Here is an 8,823-nt window from a genome sequence, read left to right on the forward strand (position 1 = left end):
ACAAGCGTCTTACGGTCTAGAAAAATGTCAAGCCCTTAATCATTTGACGTTTACAGAAGCTGTGAAGAAAACATTCAATCTTCAACAACAGACAGTTCTGAATTGTCTCCAGGCTATAAAAGCTGTGAAAAAATTTACAGAAACAATCAAAGTTCTGTGATATAAATTCTCAAAATAAATAAAAAACATTCAGACAGCACCCAATAGATGATATGAATTACTGGTCAATTTCACCCTTCTGTATGTTTAAATCTTGTTCAAAGTTTCAATTGTTTTCACTGCCTTTAGGATGTTGTAGTATAATGCTTGCATTACTTTAAAATTGGTTTTTCCTGCTTCTCCATTGCAAGTAGGAGCAAGAGCAAAGACTGATCTGTCTGGAGTCAGAATAATGAGTTAAGGTATTGTGATGTATTACTGTTACCATGTTAACTACCTCGATAAATATCCATGTTCTATTCTTGAATATGCATTTCATTTACAACTGAATGTTTCACAAATGTTCTGGAAAATATATGTACACCAAAGGAAGAGAGCTTTTAATGCTGTTCTTGATCTTCATATGTCCTACAAGGAATTTACTATTTTGAACTAAAGATTGATTGATTGATTATTAATGTTTAAATGCCACTTTGAAGTGCCACATTTTGGTGTTTTCTTGGCAGCCAATTTTTATATGTGGAGGAAGCCGGAGTGACCAGTGAAAACCAAAGACCTTCAATAGGAAAACTGATAATCCTAGTCAATTATGATTGAAGTTGAGTGCACCCTAGGGTCGAACTCACAACCTCTTGTGTTGACTGGCTAGTGATTACTGTAGTAGAACTACCTAAACTTATCTAAAGAATAACTCAACAGGTGAATAGAATACCGCAATGAGATCAGTTTTATTGTTTAATTTTAATTGTCTGGGGATTAAGAAAAAACACAAGTACATCAATATTTTAAAAGTAAATGTTCTCCCTTTTTGAGAAAGAACACATTTTATTTTATCAATAATACATATTTACCACAGTTACAATTTATAAGTAGAATGTACTCAAAATGTCTCGGGTCAAGTATGAGAGACAATATCAGGAAGCAAAATCTACAGGATAAGGGAGCTACCATTTGATTTTTATGGGGGGGGCTAGGATGAACATTTTTGTCCTGCGTTTTTTTTTAGTTGTAATCTCTGTCCTGTCTTTTTATTTTTCACTCTATGCAGTCCTGCTTTTTTTTTTAAGTTTATCCTGACTTTTTTTACATAAATTGTCATCCTGACTTTTTTTTTTGCAAGTGTTTCATCCTGCCTTTTTATTTTTACTCAAAACTCCTGTCCTGCCTATTTTTTTCAAATTTCATCCTAGCCCCCCATAAAAATCAAATGGTAGCTCCCTAACTATTACACAGCATACAAATCAAGTATCAACACATTTACTAGTACTTCAGATACACATATAAATAACCCTTCCCCTATAGTCCATTTCCATATTACCTACTTTTGACTCCAGAATTAATATTTTTTCGACAAGTAACCCTTTCTGTGGTAGGCCATCCTGGTAGTCCGTCAAGCAAGAGCAAGACAAATTCCGGTAAGTAAATTGAAGATTTTAATCAGTACAATTTTGAGGGAAAGTTAACTGTTCAAATGATTTCTACACATGTCAAAATCATTGTATCATAGTAAATTTCACCCTAAATTGCAATGAATATACATTTGATTTTACTTTTTTTTTGTTGCTCTTAATTGGTCAGGATGTCCTACTACAAAGGAGGTAACCAGTCAAATAATTGTAGAATCCAAAGTAAAAAGTCAGTAATATGAAAATGATCTATTGGGGTAGTTTATTTTATTCCAGTGGGAATGAAATGGGAGTAAGTTTTAATTATGAATAAAAATTACGATTGTTATTAAAACGAGATATATGTTAATGAGACAGCAACTCCAATGATTACCAATTGGACAAAGACATATACAGGTCTTCATATTTTTTACAAAATAACAAATGTTCATACAATTGATTATCTTTAAATTGCACAAATTCTTGGTGGAAATTGTATGCTATACTGAAATTTTTGTAGGCTGCCATAGACTTGAGGAAAATTTGTTCTTAAATGATTAATTGAAATTGTATGAAGACTAGAATACTTCTATGATAATAACAAATTACTGGCTCTGCCAGATTGAGCAGTCATGGAATATTAAGATGGATAAATTAGGTTGACAAAGAAGATGAATAGTCCATTTTCATATTAAAAAAAATGTACCAACTTTTTACTCCCGAATTATTATTTTTTCAAGCGGTTACCAACTCTGTAGTAGGACATCCTGGTACTGGGTCAAACAAGAGCATTTAAATAAGTAAATTCAATATTTTAATTGATACAATTTTGAGGGAAAGGTAACTGTTTAAATGCTTTAAATATATGAATTAGTCATTGAAAAATAGTAATTTTCTCCCAAATTGCACTGATCATATATTTAACTTTACTTTTTATGGCTGCTCGTAATTGACGGAGTACCAGGATGGCCTACCACAGTTTAATTAACCTGTCAAATAATTGTAGAACCCAGGATCAAAAGTCGGTAATGTGAATGGTCTGTTGGAGCTATGGCTCACTGATGTAACAAAAGCTCAATGTTGTTGACTATTTTGCAATCAATATGTGAATCAATATTTTTTTGAAAAAAATGCCAAATAATTAAAAAGCCATGTGTGACAAAATTTCATATTTCATATTCATATTTCCAGCAAGCTGGAAGTAGACCATATAAAGAACTAATTCATGTGTAATACAGTATAGCATAACAGATGAAGCTAAGTGCCATATATCAAGAAATTATTGCAGTAAAAGTTGAGAAAATGTGACAGAAATGTGTTCTGAACAAGCAAAAAAAATGTAGATTGATAAACCGCTGGTGTGACTGATATAAGTCATTATACCCCACCTTTGAAGCAGAGGTATACACATTAGTACATTACATATCATCAATTAAAACAAATGCATACATATGTTAACCTTGAGCATATTAACTATCTAAATCAGTGATACCTATATTACGAAAGAAATAATGTGTGAAATAAGTGATTTATTTTTTGAATTTAAAAGAAAAAGTTCTCTAGAAATGAGAAGGAACTGACATTGTGTCAGTTTTCCTAAAACTAAACCTTGATGAGAATTTTTTATCATGTTATCTATCAATGAGTAATTGGGAACACACAACAAAAAGATGAAATATCTAAAGAACCGGTAAGTAAACCTACAACATTTTTAACTTCTTTCTGCAATAAGTATTGCAACTTGTCATATCTAAATGCATTGAGAAAAGTGACTGACTTAACATGTAGTTCAGGCCTTGCGGTCATAAAACATTCGAGCACGATTTTTGTACTCAGACTCAAGAATCAACCAATCAAAATACTGGATTTTGAGTTTCGAGCACTAGTTTTGTACTCCGAGCACTGAGTAAAGTTTTATGACCGAGAACCCTGATAGACCAGAGAAACTGAAAAAAGTCAGTTGCCCTAATGTATTCTAAATGGTTGTTCTACAATAACTAACTGTGAAAGGATACTAACATCACTATATCTACAATGGATACTTATATGGAACAATTAAACATGGGAAACAAAGAACTTAGTACACAATAGGAAATTTTAACATGTTTTAATTGTTTTGAAAGAAATAAGTTCTATAAAGCAAGCTTGAATATAGCTTTGTCTGATATAAATTTTTCCAAAATTAAGGAAAATTAAAAAGAATAAACATTGAATTCCCCAGACAGCCTAAAACCAGATGCTCCGCAGGGCGTAGCTTTATACGACCGCAGAGGTTGAACCCTGAACGGTTGGGGCAAGTATGGACACAACATTCAAGCTGGATTCCGCTCTAAATTTGGATTGTGATTAAATAGTTGACACAGCATAGGTTTCTGACACAGAATGAATGTATTCAAATGAACTTAAAATTTTTGTTTTCTCTTAGAGCAATTCACTATGCTGTTGAATATTAATCCTCTCAAAAAAATGTTTGAAGAAATCTTCTTTTTATTTATGAAATTTCAAATGAGAAAAATTGAACCCAATTTTTTAATCACATCCCCCTTTCCCTTATTCCAAAACTAATTTCAATTAAAATATTCTAATGGAGTTTGCAACAATTACTATTCATTTAAATACATCATAAAATATTAAGATGTAAAAAAACTGCTTGTTATCACTGAATGGTAAAGATTATTTAAATTTATCAGTTGGTAGTAAAAAGTGAATATACATTGTATATTGTATATAACAAAGATTTAAGTTGATTCTGGACAAAGAAAGATAACTCCAATTAAAAAAAATTCTTGCAGATATTTCTTGCTTACTATACTGGACAAAGAAAGATAACTCTTAATTAAAAAAAAAATTGCTATTTCACAATAATATTGTGAAATTAGATATTTCTTGCCATTGCACAATACTGTGCAATTGAAAAGACTTGCTATTGCACAATACTTAATATAATAATTTTAGATCCTGATTTGGACCAACTTGAAAACTGGGCCCATAATCAAAAATCTAAGTACATGTTTAGATTCAGCATATCAAAGAGGCCCAAGAATTTAATTTTTGTTAAAATCAAACTTAGTTTAATTTTGGACCCTTTGCACTTTAATTTAGACCAATTTTAAAACTGGACCAAAAATTAAGAATCTACATACACAGTTAGATTTGGCATATCAAAGAACCCCAATTATTCAATTTTTGATGAAATCAAACAATGTTTAATTTTGGACCTCGATTTGGGCAAACTTGAAAACTGGGCCAATAATCAAAAATCTAAGTACATTTTTAGATTCAGCATATCAAAGAACCCAAAGGTTTCAATTTTTGTTAAAATCAAACTAAGTTTAATTTTGGACCCTTTGGACCTTAATGTAGACCAATTTGAAAACGGGACCAAAAATTAAGAATCTACATACACAGTTAGATTCGGCATATTAAAGAACCCCAATTATTCAATTTTGATGAAATCAAACAAAATTTAATTTTGGACCCTTTGGGCCCCTTTTTCCTTAACTGTTGGGACCAAAACTCCCAAAATCAATACCAACCTTCCTTTCATAGTCATAAACCTTGTGTTTAAATTTCATAGATTTCTATTTACTTATACTAACGCTATGGTGCGAAAACCAAGAAAAATGCTTATTTGGGTCCCTTTTTGGCCCCTAATTCCTAAACTGTTGGGACCGAAACTCCCAAAATCAATACCAACCTTCCTTTTGTGGTCATAAACATTGTGTTTAAATTTCATTGATTTCTATTTACTTTAACTAAAGTTATTGTGCGAAAACCAATAATAATGCTTATTTGGGCCCTTTTTTGGCCCCTAATTCCTAAACTGTTGAAACCAAAACTCCCAAAATCAATCCCAACCTTTCTTTTGTGGTCATAAACCTTGTGTCAAAATTTCATAGATTTCTATTAACTTAAACTAAAGTTATAGTGCGAAAAACCAAGAAAATGCTTATTTGGGCCCTTTTTGGCCCCTAATTCCTAAAATGTTGGAACCAAAACTCCCAAAATCAATACCAGCCTTCCTTTTATGGTCATAAACCTTGTGTTAAAATTTCATAGATTTCTATTCACTTTTACTAAAGTTAGAGTGCGAAAACTAAAAGTATTCGGACGACGACGACGACGACGACAACGAAAACGACGACGACAACGACGACGACGCCAACGTGATAGCAATATACGACGAAAATTTTTTTCAAAATTTGCGGTCGTATAAAAACTACCAGTCATGACATAGCAAAGCTGATTTTTCATTCTATCAAGTGTGTTTTTACTCCATACAATGCCAAGTAACTGTCAGTAGTAACATTCAAGGACAATTTCTTGTGCTATGGTACATGTTATGTATTAATATAAAGACTAAGTTTAAACATTGTTAATTGTTAAATATAACATGATTGACAACTTACATTATGTTTATACATATAAAATCAAAATTTTGGCAAGAACTGAGATTTTAAAATACATTGTATACATAAATTGCAAATATTGATTTTCAGATCTTTCTGCATGTTATACCATTCAAATGATCCAAAAATTGTTAGAAAACATACAATTGAAGATTGGTTTGTGTCTTAAGGTGGTACCTAAAACGACAGGGAGATAACTCTGTAAAATCAGCAGAACGTCTTAATGATGTTATGTTGTTAAGGAATTACTAAGTTTCTCAATGATCAAAATAAGTTTTTGTCAAACTGCTATATAACTAGTGTAATTTTTCTGATTAAACGGTTGGTTCAAATTATTTGAAATCTTTGCATTTTTGTCATAGTGTCAAAGTTAATACTTTGTCAAAATTTTAAGAAAATTGAACGAGCCAAATCAATTTTAGTTCAGGTGTTGGGTACCACCTTAAGAAATGAAATTTTATGCCTTATTTATCTGCTTCAGAAGTTAAAGAAGAAGAAATTCAAACCAGTTGCCAATTACCAAGGACAGACTGTCAACGTATATTTGTTCCACCTAACAGAAGTTCTAGTGGAAACTTTATTATAAACAATGTCATAATACCTGTACCTGTCGGAACAAATATTCTATACTATTTATTCCGTTAGGAACATCTACTGTAATATTTATTCCTGTGGAAATAATATTCCAGAATATTTTTCCGTTTGGAACTTATATTATGAAGGAACTTCTATTTCGTGACAAGACAACAAAAAAGTTTACTTGCTTCAGAAACTTTATTTGAAAAGAATTTATATCAGTACCTACTGTTTAAATGTTTTTAGTGTAAATTGATAGTGAATAATATATGATCAACCATATTTTCCCCACTAAAGGCAACTCTGGATCTGCTGATGTTATTCAAAGGGAGGAAAATAATGGTTCTTACGATATTTCGTCTCTAACAACCATGAGAAAATTTCAAATAAAATGGTATTTTTTTTTTTTTGAAGTACTACAACATTGAATTTTGATTGAGATCTAATACAACTGTTCTCAAAAAACATCAAAAATGCTTTCTGAACTATACACATGTGAATACAATGACATTACTACAATAATAGAATGATAAAAAAAAACCAAAAACTTTAATGTTCACAATATATCAATTTTGGTCCCAAACATGTGTGAAATATTCTAAGAAAACCAACTGGAAAAAATTATCACTTTAATTTTTTTTTTTTTGACACGATTTCAAAGGAGGTAATTTTTTTTATCTAAATATTAAAAAAATAACCAACATATATTAAATGAGATCATTACTAAATAATACAGTTATATATAAATTCTTGTAGTATAATAAGCTGACCAGCAGCTTGCATCTCTGTACAATTATTAACTATTATGGAATTTGTCTGTCATTTAAACCCCTTAAAAACTTTTGCAGTAATATTTTTTAAAATACAATATTCTTTCTCACGGCTTGACCATGTGATCAAGAATCCACTTACCTATCATCACTTAAAATATTTTACATAAGAGTTAATTGCCATCATTTAGCTGCTCCAAAAAATACTTTGGTACATATAAAGAATCCTTGATATTATTCATTCAGGGATGTGGTCTTCTTAAATTGATAATGTTGTTCAAGGTCATTCAGTGGGCTTCAATTTGGAGGTCAACTTGCATATGAAGTTATATTGTTGTCCTAGATTTATTAGTATATGATTGCTGAAACAATGCTACCTGTTACATGATATGAATTGTTGCCAAGTTCTTTTAGATGAAATCAAAATGCAATCCATTATCCAAAATATATTTTCTAAGAGCAGCTTTGTAATGATGGCAACAAATTAAAAACTATAAATACTGGAATGTGTTCATCATAAAACATATCATCATGAATAAAAAGTATATATCCTAGACATAAATCTTTACATCCTAATGTATGTACAGAGTACAATGAAAAATTAAGATGAAAATATTGATTTATGTATATACTTAAATCACTCTTTTCCCTATTCATTTGTTGTTGAAATGCTTTAAGGTGGTACCTAACACTACAGGGAGATAACTCTGTAAAGTCAGCCTAACGTTTCAATTATGTTGTGTTGTAAAAGGAATAGTAAGCTTCAAAATGATCAAAATTGGTGTTTGTCAAACTGCTATATAACTAGTGAAATTGTTCTGACTAAACGGTTGGTTCCCAATTTTTGAAATTTTTATAAGGTCAAAGTAAATACATTGTTAAAAGTTTATTAAAATTAAACGAGCCAAATAAATTTTAGTGAAAGTGTTGGGTACCCCCTTAAATGCATCCAATTGATTTTTAAGAATCAGATGTCAAGTCCTTATCCCTGTCAATAGTATTTTACATTTAGTATGAACAGATTTTAGTTACAGAGCATAAATTTATACACAAATGTTGGAATGCTTACTTCACAAAACTTTTTTATCACCATTTTCTTCAATTTTTCTTTGATCTTTCTGTGTGATATTTTTTTTTAACTCAAACTATTCAAATGATAATTTTTATTTTTGCTGAGAACAGTGATCAATAATGACCTCATAAGTCAATATCACAGGGATGAAAAGATGTACACTTTCACCTCAAGGGAGTCTCTTTGCTTCATCTCAGAGCTATCTTGATTCAATTAGATTATTGCCAAAAATTTCAATCTAGTTTTGAAAATACAAATAATCTAATATTTCCCAAAAAAATGAAAGAGAACAAAACAGCTTCTGAAAAACAATCATAATTACGAAATGTACACCCTATTCTAATTTTAACCTGTCATGTACTTGTACTAATTGTGAAAATAAAATAAATATACAGTGCTTGATAAACATTTTGACCAAATTGGTCATCATTTTGTCAGGTCTATCATATTTG

The 8,823-nt window shown here is 30.6% G+C and overlaps 1 long non-coding RNA gene across 1 annotated transcript; it reads right to left on the reverse strand.

Moving 5' to 3' along the window:
- Positions 1–940: 940 nt before the first annotated feature.
- On the reverse strand, positions 941–4,368 carry LOC134698138 (uncharacterized). The gene is made up of 2 exons (XR_010103124.1): positions 2,534–4,368; positions 941–2,311 (listed from the first exon to the last, which is right to left on the reverse strand). It is a non-coding gene; the product is annotated as an uncharacterized LOC134698138 (long non-coding RNA).
- Positions 4,369–8,823: the final 4,455 nt, after the last annotated feature.

This window comes from Mytilus trossulus, chromosome 14, assembly GCF_036588685.1.
Source record: "Mytilus trossulus isolate FHL-02 chromosome 14, PNRI_Mtr1.1.1.hap1, whole genome shotgun sequence".
Classification (NCBI taxonomy): Eukaryota; Metazoa; Mollusca; class Bivalvia; order Mytilida; family Mytilidae; genus Mytilus; species Mytilus trossulus.